Source organism: Panthera onca, chromosome C2 (assembly GCF_046562875.1).
Source record: "Panthera onca isolate mPanOnc1 chromosome C2, mPanOnc1 haplotype 2, whole genome shotgun sequence".
Classification (NCBI taxonomy): domain Eukaryota; kingdom Metazoa; phylum Chordata; class Mammalia; order Carnivora; family Felidae; genus Panthera; species Panthera onca.
The window spans coordinates 157,143,979-157,163,216 of record NC_138347.1 but is presented as its reverse complement, the minus strand read 5'-3'; positions in this window follow the sequence as shown (position 1 = coordinate 157,163,216).

The following is a 19,238-nucleotide window of genomic DNA, read 5'->3' as shown; positions in this document are numbered from 1 at the left end:
AGGAAAGTCAGCGTGCAGGCAGGGGCAGTCAGGATAAGTCATTGCAATCGGGATACTAAAGGAAATGTAGCTTCATTTTATTCTTTTAAGGGTTTTATTTATTTATTTATTTAGAACACAAACAAGGGAGGGGCAGAGAGAGAGGGAGACACAGAATCGGAAGCGGGCTCCAGGCTCCAAGCTGTCAGCAGGGAGCCCGATGCGGCTCGAACTCAGGAACCATGAGATCATGACTTGAGCTGAAGTCGGATGCTTAACTGACTGAGCCACCCAGGAGCCCCAGCTTCATTTTATTCCAATTAGTGCAACTTAGACACAGAGGCTATAGTTGCATTCTCAGAAGTCTTTTTTTTTTTTTTTTTTTTTGAGTTGATTTATTTTGAGAGAGGGAGCGCGCATGCAAGCAGAGGAGGGGCAGAGAGAGGGAGAGACAGAATCCCAAGCAGGCTCCACGCTGCCAGTCCAGAGACTGACAGGGGAGAAGGAGACTCGAACTCACAGACCGTGAGATCGTGACCTGAGCCCAGATCGAGAGTTGGACACTTGACCAACTGAGCCACCCAGATGGCTTCTCAGAGGTGTTTGAGATGCTACTCATTCTTCAGACCCAGGTAGCTACACCACTTTTGAAATTTGTTTTAATTCTTAAAAAAAAAAAAGAAAATTTGTAGATTCCCTCACGACCTCTATTCATTGTTTAAAAGATTTTAAATTCTAAAAAAAAAAAATTCCAGATTTCTTTTAAATTCTAAAAAACTTTTTGAATTCTACAAAAAAAGAAAGTTTGTAGATTCCCTCACGACCTCTATTCATTGTTTAAAAGATTTTAAATTCTAAAAAAAAAATTCCAGATTTCTTTTAAATTCTAAAAAACTTTTTGAATTCTACAAAAAAAGAAAGTTTGTAGATTCCCTCACGACCTCTATTCATTGTCTAAAAGATTTTAAATTCTAAAAAAAAAGAAATTCCAGATTTCTTTTAAATTCTAAAAAAAAATTTAAATTCTACAAAAAAAGAAAGTTTGTAGATTCCCTCATGACCTCCATTCATTGTCTAAAAGATTTTACCATTTGCAAATTGTTCCTTCTTGCAAGCCATACTCTCTCAAGATGTGGTTGGATTTTATTTTCTTATATTTTGGTTTCATTGAGTCGGAAGACAGCTGATCTTCATATTTATTTTCAAAATCCTATTTTCAAGGATGTCATTAAATCATCTTGGTGGCATTAGTTGGAATTCTTTTGGTTGCCAATGACATTCCCAACTCAAGCTAGCTCAAACAGAAAAAAGATCATGGCTGCTTTTAGTGACAGCTGGATGGGGGGGGGGGGTGCTCAAACACAGTCTTCACAGCCTCATATTTTTTTCCTATAGTCAGAAGCTATGTCTATATCTCAGAAAAGTCTCTCCAACAAACAAGCAAGAAAAGCCTTGGGGAAAACTGCAACGGGCCCAGCTAGTTCATGTGCCTATTTCTGAATCAATCACTGTTCCTGAGGAAATGAATTGCCAGTCCCTGTCACCCGTGGGCTAGTGAGCAGTGAGAGTCTCACCAGATTCACACAAAATGACTCCCCCACAGGAAAGGAGTGGCCCACTATCAGAGTAAGAGGAAAAGAATGCAAATCACACCCAATATGATAGATGTCCAACAGATGTCTACCTACCGTGCTTGGCAACATGAATACGGAGGTAATAAAGTGTAGACACTACCCTCAAGGGTCTCGTTTTCCCCAATTTTCTTCCTTTTTCCTTCCCGATTCCTTTAACAATTTAGTCAATTGCTTTACCTCATTTGTAAAGTGCTATTCCAGACTGGAGCCTTCTGGTTTCTATTTTAAAGATTTTTGAGATCTGGGAGTTTTGGTTTCTGAATTCTGAATTCCTGACCATTTGGGAACTCCCCAATCACCGTGGGCACAAAAACATTTTAGATTAAAAACACGACTTGCCCACTATGGTTGTGAGTAACATATAACTGGTAAAACCAGAGGCTCCTTTTATTAAAGAAGTGATGTACGAGTAAAGCACTTCTGAGGAGAAGAATTCCAATCCAGATCCACCAGTCATGGTGTAGGTGTGCCTCTGGCATGTCCATACCTGTCCTGGCCATACCTCGCATGTGTGCTTCTCTCATGCTCGTTCCACCCATTCCGGGAACCTATAGAGTCAAGGGTTGGACTAAGGGGTGAGAAGGGAAGGGGCGTATATGAAACTGCAAATGCCAAGACCCATTATCTAACCCACTTGCTCCTTCATTTTCACGGTTAACCATTTATGATATGACTACGCGATGAATTTATTGAAAAGAACTTCAAAGATTGCTTCGTCTATCCTCTTGCTTCATGGACAGATCTGTACCTGATTTGACTAAGGAATGAATCCTCGGGCAGTAACATTCCAGCCGCCTTTGGTAATTCATTGCATCGGGGCCCATCCCTAGTACCCAACCCAGAACTTGGTTATGTCGGGAACAAGAGGAGACAGAAACGAATGGAAGTATTAATGAGTGATAGAGAGACATACAGCAAGCAAAAGTTCTCAAAAGTGCTCTTTGAAATGAGAACAGGATTCTTTTACACGGCATGTGATCATATTTTTAGTTAAACTTGGTGACTAACCTGTATCTATTTCTCTGCCCCATCCTGAAACTTCACCAAATTAGAGTTGAACTTTAATAGCTTTATTGAGGCACGGTTAACATGCCATAAATGATACATATTTAAAGTGTACAGTTGTGTGTGTGTGTGTGTGTGTGTGTGTGTGTGCGCGCGCACCAGTGCCACTACCACGATCAAGATAATCCCCCCAAATTTCTTGTGCCTCTTCGTAATCTCTCCTTCCTACCTCTCCCCACCCATTCCCAGGCAACCACTGATCTGCTTTCTGGTCACTACACATGAGTTTGCATTTCCTAGACTTTCATAAGTATAAATCGTACAGCGCACATCTTGTGTGTCTGGCTTCCTGCACTCAGCCTAATTGTTTTGAGATTTATGTTGTAATGTGTCAACAGTTCACTCCTTCTATTGCGTGTCTATTTCGTTTCATCGTATGGATAGGCTACAGTCTGTTCATCCATTACTTGCTGGACATTTTGTTGTTTCCAGGTTTGGGCTGTTACGTAAAATTTCTGCACACGTTTATACACAAGTCTTTGTATGGAGAGATGCTTTCATTTCCCTTGAGTAAATACCTAGCACCGGAGTGGCAGGTTCATAGGAAAGGTGTATGTTTAACTTTTAAAGAAGCTGACAAGTCGTTTTCCAAAGTGGTTATTCTATTTCATGTTTCTACCAGCAGTGTAGGAAAGGCCCAGGTTCTCCACACCCTTGCTAACAGTTGGTATAGTCAGTCTTTTGTTTTTTTTAATGTGTATTTATTTATTTTGTGAGAGAGAGCAAGTGGGGAAGGGGCGGAGAGAGAGGGAAAGAGAGAATCCCAAGCAGGCTCCACGCTGCCAAGGTAGAGCACGATGCCAGGCCTGATCTCGCACACTGTGAGGTCATCACCTGAGCCAGAACCAAGAGTTGGACATTCAACTGACTTAGCCACCCAGGCGCCCCTAACTGGTCTTTTTAATTTTATCCATTGTAATAGGTATGCAGGGATATAGCACTCTGATTTTGATTTGCATTTCTCTAATGACTAGTGATGTCGAGCATCTTTTCACCCATATATCTTCTTTGGTGAAGTGTCTGTTCAACTCTTTTGCCCATATTTTAGGTGTTCTTTGTTCCCTTATTATTGACCTTTAGTTCTTAATATATTTTAGATACAACCCTTTATCTAAATTCTACTTTGCAAATATTTTCTCTGAATCTGTGGCTTGGCTTTTTATTCTTTTAACGTTGCCTTTTGAAGGACATTCATTTCATTTTTTTTTAAGTTTGTTTATTTATTTTGAGAGAGAGAGTGCATAAGCATGTGAGCAGGGGAGGAGCAGAGAGAGAGAGGGAGAGAGAGAGAATCCCAAGCAGTCTCCACAACAACACTGTCAGCGTGGACCCCAACACAGGGCTCGATCCCACAACTGTGACATCATGACCTGAGCCAAAATCAAGAGTCAGACACTTAACTGACTGAGCCATGCAGGCCCCCCAAAGGGCATTCGTTTTAAATTTGGCTCACCTCCACTTTATTAATTTCTTCTGTTATGGATTATATTCTTGGTGTTGTACTAAGAAATCTTTGCCCCACCCAAAGTCACAAAGATTTTTTTTCCTCTGTTTTCTTCTAGAAGTTGTATAAGTTTAGGTTTTACATTTAGTCCCATGGTCTATTTTGAGTTTATTTTTGCATATGGTGAAAGTCATTAATTGAAAATTGCTTTTTGTTTGTTTGTTTTTTACATATGAGTGACCAGTTGTTCCTGTTGAAACATTATCCTTTCTCTACAGAATTTCCTTTTACATTTTGGGAAAATCAGCCATCCACATGTGGGGGTTTTCCTTCTCTTCTCTCTATTCTGTTCCACTGTTGTCTGTGATGATACCGTACTATCTAGGTTTCTATACCTCTATTAATCTTGAAATTAGGTGGTGGTAGTCCTCTAACTTTGTTTCTACTTCTCAAAATTTTGGCTATTGTAGGATCTTTGTATTTTTGTTTGAATTCTGGAATCAGCTTGTCAATTTCTACATAAAAAGCCTGCTGGGATGTTTATTGGAATTGTGTTGAAACTATAGTTCACTTGGGGATTATTGACATCTAAACAATATTGAGTCTTCTAACCCATGAACATGATATATCACTTCATTTATTTGACTTCTTAAATTTCTCTCAGAAATATTTTATATTTATATTATATTTTATAGCTTTCATATCCTTTGTTAGATTTATCCCGGTTTCATTTTTATACTAGGAATTTATAGTGTTTTTCTAAAATTTCAATGTTACATTGCTCTTTGCTAGTATATAAAGATAAAACTGATTTTCACAAATTGATCTTGTATAATGTAAGTTTGCTAAACTAATATATATTCTAGAAGCCTTTTTAGTACCTTCACTGGATTTTCTATATGGACAATTATATCACCTATAAATAAACACAGTTTCATGTCTTCCTTTCAAATCTGGGTGCCTTTTAATTTTTTTCCTTGCCTGATTTCACTGGCTGGAACTTCTAGTACAATATTACATTGAAGTGATGAGAGTGAACATACTTGTTTTGTTTCTGATCTTAGGGGGAAAGTATTAAATCTTTTGCCATTAAGTATTATATTAGCTGTAGGTTTTTTTGTAGATGCCCTTCATCAAGCTGAACAAGTTCTCTTCTCTTCCAACTTAGCTGGTAGCTTGGATCCTCTAAAAATTTATATGATTGGATTTCCGGACTTGCCTGCCTGGGCACAGCCTTTCTCTGGTCCTTCCTGAATCCTACCAAAATAATCATAGATGATTTTTTTTTATCCCAGAAAAACTCAAGAATGTGTATTGACTGAAATTTTGTGAACAAGAACAAATAAGGAAATCTGAGAAATTGTCAGATATTATCAGTCAGAATTTGTACAAGACCTTGAAAAGAACATTAGGTCAGAGACATTAAGGTATTTTGAAAATGTATTTTTGTTTTGTTTATTTTTAATGGTTTATTTATTTTTGAGAGAGAGAGAGAGAGAGAGAGAGAGAGAGAGAGAGAGACAGAGCTCGAGCAGGGGAGGGGCAGAGAGAGAGGGAGACACAGAATCGGAAGCAGGCTCCAGGCTCTGAGCTGCCAGCACAGAGCTCGACGGAGAGCTCGAACCCACAACTGTGAGATCATGACCTGAGCTGAAGTCAGACGCTCGATCGACTGAGCCACCCAGGTGCTCCTTGAAAATGTACTTGTTTCCATGTGCCAGGGATATTGCGATAAGAACCAGATTATCAACTACCAGTTGGCTTAGGAAGGTGCTCAGTGTTGCTACTGTAGAGACTTTCTCCAGGATGGCTAATTGAGACTTATTAAATTGTGTTGTTGGCTGTGAGTTTTCTGGAAATGTTGAAAGTGGTTTGAAGACCATCTTGCAGTATGTCCTGAGCCACCCTACCCTCGTGGCTGAGAAGCTCTTCTAGGAAACGTGCCGGCACAGGTGACTCCACCGTGTCAGGATGGTGGTGACTCAAAGTGAGATGATCTTGTATAAACAAAACAGATGTTCATTAGATGTTCCAGAAGACCCTGGGCACAGTGATTGCAAGTGACAGGAGTGGACATGTCCAGCCATTGTAGGACAGTAGGAGGGATTTTTCAAATTAATAAAGCTATTCGTACCTTGTCCTTCGGAGGAATTTCCTTCAAAGCAATCGACTTGCATGCCAGCAGTTTCAGCCATCACCTAAGCGAAAGAGCTTTTTATTAAGCGCCATGTCAGGGTAATGTGCTTGGTTCACACATGTAGTTATTGCCTTAATTCCAAAGTTGTTTTTTATCTAGGTATCAATGCAAAACTATCACAATGATAGCACTTTATCGCAATGATTGTAAAACATAATTCTCATTGCTTATATTCGAATCAGGATGCCAAATTGAATAAGAATCGTAAGAATCTCATTCAAAGGATGAAATTTTAAAGTATATATACATAAGTAAAATATACTGGCAGCAAATTAATTGCTGGCGGCAAAAAATATAGATCTGTAAGAATAAAAAATTAAATATTGGTGGCATAAAAAGCAGACAAAGGAGTAAAAACTGACTTAAAAGCACTGAAAACCAGGGCACCTGGGTGGCTCAGTCGGTTAAGCATCTGACTTTGGCTCAGGTAGCCATCTCGCAGTTCATGAGTTCAAGCCCCTCCTCAAGCTTGCTGTTGTCAGCACGGAGCCCATTTTGGATCCTGTGTCCCCCTCTCTCTATGCCCCTCCCTCTCTTGCACTCTCTTTTTAAAAAGTAAACGAACATTTAAAAAAAAAGGCACCAAAAACCTACCTACTCTTCCATTGCTAGGGAAACAGATTAGAACATAAAGTTGAAGAACAAAACCCAGAGAAGACTTGAACTCAGAAGGACCAAGCAAGCCACTGGTAGGGTAATAAGGGGGTGGGAAGCCTGATTGATAATACGTATAAGGAGCAGTTAAAACCCCAGTTCCGAATAAGAGGTCACTGCCCCCAGCCTGCACCACCAGAAGGTCATCTTTCCTCCACTGCAGCATAATATTGGAGGTTTACGTGCTGGGAAACGTTGAACCACAGAGGATCTGAGGCGGAACGGAGGGCAGGGTGGAAGTGCCATAATGAGAAGAAGAGGAACAAATAAAAGTCTACGTACCGAATGAGGAAAATCTCTATATCCTTGCTTGCTGGTTCCTAGAAGATTGAAAGCCAGGCTTGTGCAGCTGTGTTAGTTTCCTAGAGCTGTTGTAGCTCAGAAAGTACTACAAACCAGGTGACCTTAAGAGCAGACATGTATCACCCCACAGTTCGGGAGGCTAGAAGCCCAAAACCAAAGTCTTGGAGCCATGCTGTCTCTGAAGGCTCCAAGATTCTACATGGCCTCTTCCAGCTTCTGGGAACCCAAGGTGCTCCTTGGTATGTAGATGTATCACTCCAATCTCTGCCTCCATCTCCTCATAGCCATCTGGGTGTGTGTGTGTGTGTGTGTGTGTGTGTGTGTGTGTGTGTTGTCCTGCCTGTTCTTTCTTTTTTTTAAGGAAGAATCTCTTTTGTTTTTTTAAGTTTATTTATTTGAGAGAGAGCAGGGGAGGGGCAGAGAGAGAGAATCCCAAGTAGACAGCACAGAGCCCCATGTGGGGCTCGATCTCACGAATCATGAGATCATGACCTGAGCCGGAATCAAGGGTCAGATGCTTAACCTACTGAGCCACCCAGGCGCCCCCCATCACTGTCTGTTCTTATAAGGACGCCATCATATTGGATGAAGGACTCACCCTACTCCAGTAGGACCTCATTTTAACTAATTACCTCTTCAATGATTCTGTTTCCAAATAAGGCCACATTCCAAGGCTCCAGAGGTGAGGACTCCACCATATTTTGGGGAGGACAAAATTCACCCCATAACCACCTCCTAGGCAAGAGATTGGAGGGTTACACTCTGGGAAAATTGACTGAGTTAAGAGAAAAAAAAATCCTACAGACCCTGATATTTGCTGAAGCCTCAATCAAATATCCAGGTTCTTGCCTGACTGCCCCTGGTGATTCGACTCACACACACACACACACACAGCTTCACAACGCTTCCGATAGCTTCGTGTTATCTTCCTTATAAATAAACATTTTAGGAAATATTTATCATGAAAGAGATTTTTGAAAGGAAGTCAGAGTAAACAGAGTATGCAGGGAATGGGAAAAAAATCTGTAAGAAGCTTTCAAGAGATAACAGAAGACATTACATCTGTGATGCAAGAACTGATTTCTTAAAAGTACATTAGGAGAATTAGCTCTTGGGAGCAAATTTTTTAAATTTAAAATTTAATAGGTTGGAAATGAAAATAGAGGATTCTTCCTGGAAGGTGGTAAAAAAAAATCAAAGAAAATATATATGAATATTAGTAAGTTCAATTATTCCAGGAAGTCTAACATCCAACATATAGGAATTCCAGGAAGTGAAAACAGAGCAATGGAAGTGAGAACTTTTTCAAAGAAATAAGGCAAAGTTCACCCAACCTGGATCAATGGCAAGGGTTTACTGAGTGGCTGGCAAAATAAATGACAGGGAACCATATCAACACACATCACTACAACTGAAATAAATATAAAGCTTCTCAAAAAAAAAATTGGAATCCAGAAGAGTTTGGAGCAATGCTGCAAGCTTTCGAGCAATGACTTCCAAAACGTAAGAGAAAATGGATTACAACGTAGAATTCTAGAACCAAACTACCCAAGTATGAGGGTAGAATAACTATACAATTAGAAATGCCAGGTCTTGAATAATTTCTCTTCCAATGGGCTATGTGGTTTACAAGGTAAAAGCGTAAACCAAGATAGAGAAAATGTAGAATCCATAACACAAGGGACAGAATGGAATTCTTTAAAATATGGTGAAGTGCATTCCCTTGACAGCTGCGTAACCCACCTAGAAAGCCATGATCCAGACTAGAACAGGACAGAGGCCTCCAGGAAGGATGCCTTTAAAGAAAACGGTTGAGTTGATAAGCTGTAATTTTAGGTTTGTGTTTATAGTGTTTGTGTTTACAGTGCTTACAGTGATTGGGAGGAGTTTTATCACTTTGACAAAGATCTCGAGGATGAATTAATGATGGGTCTAAAAATATTAAACAATCAAACAAAAAAACCCAAGGCAATTATACCTTCATAGGTTGAATACACAAAAATTACACAAAAAGGAGATATAATCACAATCTTCTTTGTTGCTTAACAGTAAACAACAGTCACATAGTCCATAATAAAAAACACCATGAATATTGACCTAACTGCAAATCGTAATTATATCTGGAAAATGGGATGAGACGCAGCGGAGGTGAGGAGAGGAAAATGGGAATGTAAAAAAAAATAATAAATAAATCTTCAATTTCATTTTGAAAAGACACTAGCTAATGCGGAATTTAAAAGAAACAAGAAATAGCCTCATAGCTGGCATTTAGCAATGTGGTAGTAAATACTAAAAAAAAAAAAAAAAAAGCTAAAAATGTTAAAGGGGCTATAATTATGCCATTGTGATGGCGTCTGCCAACATGATGTGCATCATTTACTACTGACAGAAGCAATGAGCCACTAACGGTTTCTGAAGTTGTGACTGTCTGTGATTCTCAAGTACTTTGGAGGTTTCTGAGGAAAAAGCAATAAACAGTATTATTCAGAATTTTGAAATACAGGATTAACTGTTACTTTCTCAGAAGGCCGGCTACATTCTTAGAAATCATCACAGTCTTAAAGACGGCTTTGAAATGGTTACGAAAGAACAACGTTATCTTGGCTAATGTTTAATTAACCAGATACAGTTTATCACAGCCGTGGTGTTTTGAGTTATTTCCATGTGATTGTTTACTTTTATTAAACTTAATAGCTCTGGCGGTTTCTGCTGTGTTGTTCTACATTCTCAAGTCATCTAACACGTCGATCACTGAGCTATGGTTTTTGGAAGCTTAAAAGTAGTAAGGCAAATAATAGCCTAAATACATCGCTAAGAATAGCTTGGCTGTTCTAAGCCCTTGCCAGAATCACTTGTCTGGGCGAGGCCTAATTTTAAGCTCTTAAAAATGAGCAGTAAGTGGAAATTTCAGAGCACCCAGGGACCAATAAACTAGTCAGATATTTTGCTACTCCTTTTTCTCCACCACAGTACCTCTCAGCCTTGTGCGCACATCAGAACCACTAGGGAAGCTTTTAAAATTCCAACCCGGGGACTGACCTCGGACCCAGTAAATCAGAACCTCTCCAAGTGGGACCACGGGCATCGATCTTGTTTAAACGCCTCAGGTGAGCACGCGGTGGTGTCCTGCCAAGCTCGAGATCCGCTGCTTTGTGAAAAACCGCGAGGAACGGCATTCAGATGCTGCCACCCTGCCTTCCATCCTTTGCTTAAATAATCTCAGCCTTCCATTCGCAAGGTGTCCAGGCAAAGTTTGATCCCCCACCTTTTGGGGGGAGACGGTGTTGAGAAGAGACTTCCCTCTCAACCAGATGCCTGCTTCAAAGGCCACAGAGGCTCCAAGCCCATTTAAAACCCCACTTAGGGCAGCTATCATTCATCAGCAGCATTCCCTCTGTTCTTTAGTTGCAATATTAAACACATAGTTGGGACTTCTTAAAAAAAAATAACCATCTTATTAAGATATAATTTGCAAAGCATGAAGTCACCCACTTAAAGCGTACAGTCCAGTGGCTTGGGGTATATTTACAGAGGTGTGTAATCATCAGCACTATCTAATCTCGGAACATCTTCATCACCCAAGAGAACCCTTCCCCTTTAGCAGCTACTCACATGCCCCTTCTAGAGAATTCCCGGCCCCTACACGACCGCTCATCTATTTTCTGTCTCTATGGATTTGCCTATCCTGGACATTTCATATAAGCAGAATTATATAATATATGGTCTTTGGTAACAGCCACTTAGCATCTTTTCATGGTCCGTTCATGTTGCAGCGTGCATCAGTATTTCATTGCGTGGCTTTACCGTATTTTGTTTATCCATCCACCGGCTGGTATACATTTGGGTGGTGTTCACCTTTGATGATTATGACTGATGCGCTCTGAAATGCGTGTCCAAGTTGTTGTGTATTGTTATTTATCCTGGGTATATACCTAGAGGAGGAAGTGCTAGGTCACATAGTAACTCTGCTTAACCTTTTGAGGAACTTCCAGGTTCCTCAAAACTCCCAAAATTTGTTTTGGCACAATTTTTGAAACAAAGATGTCTCAAGTAATGTCACAAGTATTAAATGTTTCATTTGTTACAATAAAATGGAATTGATTTTCCTAAAGATGTTCAGAGATCTTAATGTGACTTTCTTAAGACTAATAAATAGCTGTCCTGAAATTTTAACTTTTATTGCTTCCCGCATCCCTCCCTGGGGAGGAGAAAAGTATTTTAGGGACGCTAAGGGAACCTCAGACTTATAAAAGTGGATTTAAAGAAGAATCTCCTCAACAGTGGTCACAGGTCCTGGAACAAATGTAAAATGAAGATGTGTATGGAGTGGATTTTAAAACAAACAAACAAAAAACATGACTACAGTTATAAATCGGATTGATTCCTTGAGTTCTCTTTCTGCTGCTTCATTATTGGTGTATAGAAATGCAACCGATTTCGGTATGTTGATTCGGTATCCTGCGATTTTATTGAATTCAAGTATCAATTAGAAAAAATTTTTGGTGGACTCTTCCGGGTTTTCTTCATAGGCTATCATGTAATCTGCAGATAGTGAAAGTTTGACTTCCTCCTTGCCGATTTGGGTGCCTTTTTTTGTTGTTGTTGCATGTCTGATCGCTCTGCCTAGGACTTCGAGTACTATGCTGAACAATATGATGAGAATGGACATCCCTGTCTTGTTCCTAAATGTAAAGGAAAAGCTCTCCCTTTTGCCCCATTGAGGGTGATACTAGCTGTGGGTTTTTCATATATGGCCTTTATGATGTTGAGGTATGTTCCATCTATACTTAATTTGTTGAGGGTTTTTAACATGGATGGATGCTGTACTTTGTCAACAGATGCTTTTTCTGCATCTGTTGAAAGGATCGTATGGTTCTTATCCTTTCTTTTGTTAATGTGGTGTATCATGTTGAATGATTTGTGCATATCAAACCACCCTTACAGCCCCGGAATAAATCTCACTTGATCGTGGCAAATGATTCCTTTAATGTACTGAAGGATTTGATTTCCTGGTATTTTGTTGAGAATTTTTACATCATGTTCGTCAGGGATATTGGCCTATAGTTCTCTTTTTTATTGGAGTCTTTGTCTGGTTTTGGAATCAGGGCAATGCTGGCCTCATAAAATGAGTTTGGAAGTTTTCCTTCCGTTTCTATTTTTTGGAACAGCTTGAGAAGGATAGGTATTAACTCTTCTTCAGATGTTTGGTAGAATTCACTGTGAAGGCATCTGGCCCTGGACTTTTGTTCATGGGGAGATTTTTGGTTACTGATTCCATTTCAATTTCTTTGCTGATTATCAATCTGTTCAAGTTTTCTATTTCTTCCTGATTCAATTTGGGTAGTTTCTATATTTCTAGGAATTTATCGATTTCTTCCAGGTTGTCCAATTTGTTGGCATACAGATTTTTTTACAGTATTCTTTTATAATTGTTTGTGTTTTGTGATGTTGGTTATTATTTCTCCTCTCTCATTTATGATTTTATTTATTTGGGTCCTTTCCCTTTTCTTTTTGATAAGTGTGGCTGGGGGGTTATCAATTTTATTAATTTTTTCAAAGAACCAGCTCCTGGTTTCATTGATTTTTCTCTACTGTGTTTTTTTAGTTTCTATATCATTTATTTCTGCTCTAATCTTTATGATTTCCCCCCCTTCTGCTGGCTTTAGGCTTTGTTTGTTGCTCTTTTTCTATCTCCTTTAGGTGTAAGGTTAGGTGTGTATTTGAGACTTTTCTTGCTTCTTGAGGTAGACTGATATTGCTATATACTTGCCTCTTAGGACCACTTGCTACAATCCAAAGGTTTTGGAACCTTGTGTTTTCATTTTCATTTGTTTCCATGTATTTTTTAATTTATTCTTTGATTTCCTGGGTGACCCATTCATTGTTTAGTACCATGTTGTTTAACCTCCATGTATCTGTGGTCTTTCCAATTTTTTTCTTGTGGTTGACTTCAAGTTTCATAGTGTTGTGGTCAGAAAATATGCATGGTATGATCTCAATTTTTTGTATTTGTTGAGGCCTGATTTGTGACCTAGCATATGATCTCTTCCGGAGAATGTCCCACGTGCCGTTGAAAAGAAGCAGCTACTTTGGAAACAGTATGGAGGTTCCTCACAACATTAAAAATAGAACTACCCTATGATCCAGCAATTGCCCTACTAGTTATTTACCCAAAGAATACAAAAAATTCAAAGGGATACATGTAGCCCAATGTTTAAAGCAGCATTATCAACAATAGTCAAATTATGTAAAGAGCCCAAATGTCCATCGATGGATGAATGGATAAAGAAGATGTGGTGTATACATACAATGGAATACTACCTAGCCATCAAAAAGAATGAAATCTTGCCATTTACAATGACATGGGTGGAGCTAGAAAGTATAATGTTAAGCAAATCAGTTAGTTGGGGAAAACCAAATACCATATGATTCACTCATATGTGGAATTAAGAAACAAAACAAACGATCATGGTCGGGGGAGAAGAGAGAGGAAAACCAAGACACGGACTCTTAACTATAGAGAACAAACTGATAGTTACCAGAGGGGAAATAGATGGGGAGATGGATTAAACAGGTGATGGGGATTAAGGAGGGCACTTGTGATGAGCCCGGGTGTTGTATGGAAGTGATGAATCACTAAATTGTACACCTGAAACTAATATTGTACTGTATATTAACTAACTGGAATTTAAATAAAAACTTCAGAGGGTGCCTGGTTGGCTCAGTCGGTTGGGCGTCCAACTTCGGCCCAGGTCATGATCTCACAGTTCGTGGGTTTGAGCCCTGCATCAGGCTCTGTGCTGATGGCTCAGAGCCTGCGGCCTGCGGCCTGCTTCGGATTCTGTGTCTCCCTCTCTCTCTGCCCCTCCCCTGCTCACGCTCTGTCTCTCTCCTTCAAAAATAAACGTTAAAACTGGGGTGCTTGGGTGGCTCAGTCGGTTGAGCATCCGACTTTGGCTCAGGTCATGATCTCACGATTCGTGAGTTTGAGCTCCACGATAGGCTCCATGCTGACAGCTCAGAGCCTGGAGCCCGCTTCAGATTCTGGGTCCCCCTCTCTCTCCACCCCACCCCGCTTGTGCTCTGTTTCTCTCTGTCTTTCAAAAATGAATAAACATTAAAAAAAATTTTTTTAGTTAAAAACTTCATAAAAATTACGACAAAGTATAACTATGACTAAATAAATATTTCTATGGGAACTCAGCAATCCATTTGTCCCTGGACCAGACTATACAGGTTGGTTTCAAACTCCATAAATTACTGGTGGGAGGTCATCAAAACATTGCTTTTTTTTTTTTTTTTCCAAAGAAGCAGTGACCTCACGGATAAAAATCTGTTGATTTTTTTCTTTATCTAGCGCAAAATAATTTATTCCAATATAGTTAGAAAATTTTGTTACAAACAGGAGGAGTAACAAAAAAAAATTTTTTTAATCAAAAAAATCATTCAAAGTTGCATTCTGAGCAACAAAAATGTTACTCTGCAGTGAAAAAGCTTGGCATCTACCCAACAAAGTTAACGACAAACATTAGGCTTAGAGAGCTAACAGAATGAACTACTAGCAAAATTTATTTATTAAATGACACTATTGGACATAGAAAATAAACCACCCTAATGTATGCATTTTCACAGATACTTAGCACTTTGTTGGGACAAAACTATTCATGCAGAGCGAGAGTCAGGGGAAAAGTGCTGGCTGACTTCTTTCTCTGTTTATCATCTCAAACCCCTGTTTGAGATGGAAAACACTTCTCTTTCCTTATTTTAGGTTTGACCCGTCTCACCCTCATCTCTGATCTCAGAGCGGGGAGGACAGCTACGATAGCGGGCTCCCCTCAGGCTCATATTAAAACCAGTGCTCAGGTGCTTGCTTCGGTAGCACATACACTAAAGCCAATGCTCAAAAAGCTGTGAGAAGAGAGAGCTCTGCTGTCTCCCTCTCTGGGTTTACAACATGCGGTAGCATTGGTAAACAGGAGAGGATAGGCCATATGGATCCATAGGTCCTTGGTGGATTTTCAAAGGTTGTAGCTATACCAGTGGGAGAAATGATAGGTGTTAACCTTAAAAATAAAAGTGAGCTATTTTACCAGAAAAAAAAAAAAAATGGGTTCATTCAGGAATAGTAGAGAAATGCAAGCGTTGGCAAAACCATAGGCAATTTCAACAAACAAAGGAGAGGAGCATTATTTTATGGAGAAGAAGGAAAAATTTGGGAGGGGTTGTTTTGAATGAAAGCCCACTGGAAAAAAAGCAAGATTTCAGGGTGATCACGTTTGTCATTGGGTGAACTGCAGGGCTGATTGATTTCTTGTAAAAGAAGCAACATACATGCTTCCCTGTTGGGCCCTGGAACTGATGATTCTTTCCTGTTGCTACTCTTCTGTTGGTCTCTGCAACTGACAAGTCTTCCTGTGGTTGACACTGAGTGGTAGGGCTCCCCCTTCTAACCTTCCCTTCTAGCCTCTCTAACCCATTTTAGTGAGGTTTCCCTTCATTAATTTTCACATGGGTCTGAGCAGTGGCCAAGATACTCAGGAACTCACAGATGCCATGTATTCCTTTAATTGAAAATCTACACTCTGCCCCCAGTGTTTTAATTTTTTTTTTTTTTAATCTTTTCCTGAAACTCCTTCTAAATGTTATGGCCAATAGACCTCTTACATGCCCCATCAGCTCCTATGTACAACTTATTTTATTGACATGCGTTTTTACTCATTATAATGTAATCAACATGGATAGAATTCCTTAGTGCGCACTCACAAGGTTATATAATTCGTTCTCAGTCAAGACCTCCATCCCCTTGGTCAGCTCTCAGCTCGCTTACTGCTTGCTTTACTTTTTGATTATACAAGTGTAGAAACTGAACTACCTCTTCCCCATCATCATGCGTGTGCCCCTGCTGACCCAAACATATTCATCTAAGTCTACTGGTTCAATGCATTATCTTTTTCACAAAATTATTCACAAAATATTTTCCCCAAATTTGTATCACTCTACGATTGTGTATCTTCGCTTCCAACTCCTCTATTAAATACAAGTTGTGTACTTATCAGCCATCTTAGTAAGTATCCCAAATACCAAAACAAGTCCCTTTCAAATTAACGTTACCTATTATTTATAATAATACCAAGAGCACTGCTTTTGTGTCAATACTGATGGCACACCGGGGATGTAGGTAGCCAGAGAGGGCAGCGATATGTGCATTAGAAAGGTCGAAATGAATGTCGATCCACATACTGCTCTCTTCACTGTTTTGGTGAAGAATAGGCTATGTGACCTTGATTTTCCATTGAAGGAAATCATGAAAATAAAAACTGATCGCAACGATTGGGAGGGAGTTTAGGGAGGCCAAAGCGCTTTACCCCAGGTAGGCTGCAGACAGCCTTCGCAAAGGGCAGAGCTCTCAGCCACTCAGGATCTCCTGGCCAACAGGAAACCTCACACTAATCTTCTGTTTTGGAAGCAAAGTAAGCTTCGTGTTGTTTAGTTTGTTTTTTGAGCCTCCACGAAATGGCATGTATTTAAAGTAGGCATATTGGTGCTACTCCAGAGGATCCTAACCAGTTGGACTGATCCTGACAGATTTTCTCAGTATAACGAAAAGCCAGGCGGAGCCATGCCCACTGGTAGGTAGCCACAGGGTTTGAGATGCAGGCTAAAAAAAAAAAAAAAAAATGCAGTACTGAACTGGGACGGCTCTACTCTAGACATTCGTCGGTGTAGACGGCTACATTAGAGGGAGATGGCCTGATTCGGAATTTGTTCTGATATTAGAGGGTGAGGACCGTGAGTAGGACATCTGCTAACTCATACTTCTTTGTATTTTTTCCGTAAACTTTTAGTTTGACATAATTTCGAACTTACAGAGAAGTCACAACAATAACGTAGAAAAAAGCAATACAGAGGACTCCCATATACGCTTCCTCTCAACTCACCATTTGGTTCACACTTTGCCGCCTTTGCCTTGTGAGCCTCTCTCTCTCCCTCTCCGCCCTCATTTTATCTGAACCGTTCGAGTCAACTGCTGCTGTCGTGACCCTCTGCCTCCAAATACTACTTGCGATTTCTCATGAAGAGAAAGAGCTATAGCGTCTCCTCCCAGGCCTCCTTCACCGAAAAAAAATCTACTTACATATGCTATCATCTTGCCATCAGAGTCAATTTCATGTGTCGCAGAACTAAAGATTCTAAGAACCTAAAATAAAGCCTTCCTTTCTCTTCAACTTTATATTTCCTACGTAGCAGTCATGTTAATAGAACATTATATGGTGTTTTAAAGTATGTTTCCCTTATGGTTACATCTTTAAGCCAAATAGTCTGTCCGCAGCTATTGGATGGGCCAAAAAAAAAAAAAAAAAAGTCTGGATTATTAGAGAGAAATCATGAAAATATGTCAAATACATGTGTTTTAAACTTTGGGGGCTTAATTTTAAATCGTTATTTTTTGGGGGGTAACTTTTAATTTTGTTGCGATTTCTAACTTATAGGAAAGTAAAAATATCTTTTCGTATACTCATTATCCAGTTTGTTTACATTCTCCTGCATTTGCTTTGTCATTATCTCTCCATACGTAAAAAAAGTATGTATAAATCTTTTCTGTATCATTTGAAAGTAAGTTGGAAATATCATGCCTCTCTATCTCTTAAATACTTCAGTGTGGGGGCGCCTGGGTGGCTCTGTCGGTTGAGCATCTGCCTTTGGCTCAGGTCATGATCTCCCGGTTTGTGGGTTCAAGCCCCGCGTCGGGCTCTGTGCTCCAGGAGCCTGGAGCGTGCTTCAGATTCTGTGTCTCCCTCTCTCTCTGACCCTCCCATGCTCATGCTCTGTCTCTCAATAATAAATAAACATTAAAAAAAAAAAAAGTTTAACTACTTCAGTGTGTATTTCCAAAGTACAAGGACATCCTCTTAGTATAATACTATTATCTAATCTGCCATTCATATTAAAATTCATGCATTGTCCCAATAGTAACCATTTTAGCTGTTTTTCTCCCAGTCCAAGGTCTAATCTAGAATCATGCATTGCATCAGTTGTCCTGTCTCTTTAGTCTTCTTTAATCTGGAATAGTTTTACATCCTTTCTTTGTATTTTTGTATTTCCTGACCTCGACAATGTTAAGGCTTACAAAAATTATTTTGCCTGATTTGCTAGGTTCATGAAAGAGTTTCAAAATCATGACCAGCTTTAAGTGTCAATGTTAGTATAATTCGCGCTGGCCACTGTGCCATATTCTTATTGGGATGCACCAACCATGTCTGAAGAGCTCTTTCTTCTGTGTCAGACTTGATCAAAAATTGTCACTATTTGCACTTTTTTTCCTCACCACCTAATGGGTGTTTATTGGAAACATTCTATTGGCCAATATTTAGTTGTGTTTAACCACACTGTTATATATAGTTTTACCACTACTGTTATAATAGTAAAAATAATATCATGGTTGGGAAAAAAATTAAACATGATCAAATTGCAACCAGTATGTCTATGTGTTTCAGTACACATATTTTTAAAATGGTGGACTCAAGATCTATATGAAGAAAACTACAAAACTCTGATAAAAGAAACTGAAGAAGGGGCGCCTGGGTGGCTCAATCAGTTAAGTGTCCGACTTTGGCTCAGGTCACGATCTTGCGGTTCATGAGTTTAAGCCCCGTCTCGGGCTCTGTGCTGACAACTCAGAGCCCGGAGCCTACTTCGGATTCTGTCTCCCTTTCTCTCTACCCCTCCCCCTCTCACGCTATGTCTCTCTCTCTCTCTCTGTCTGTCTCTCTCTCTCTCAAAAGTAAACATTTAAAACATTGAAAAAAAAAAAAAAAAAGAAACCAAAGAAGAATTAAGTAAATGTGGATATATTCTATGTGTGTGGATATTGTCAAGATACCATTTCTTCCCAACTTTACCATGATTTCAATCAATATCCCAGCAAGTCATCTCGTAGCTGTCAGAAATAGACCCACATAAA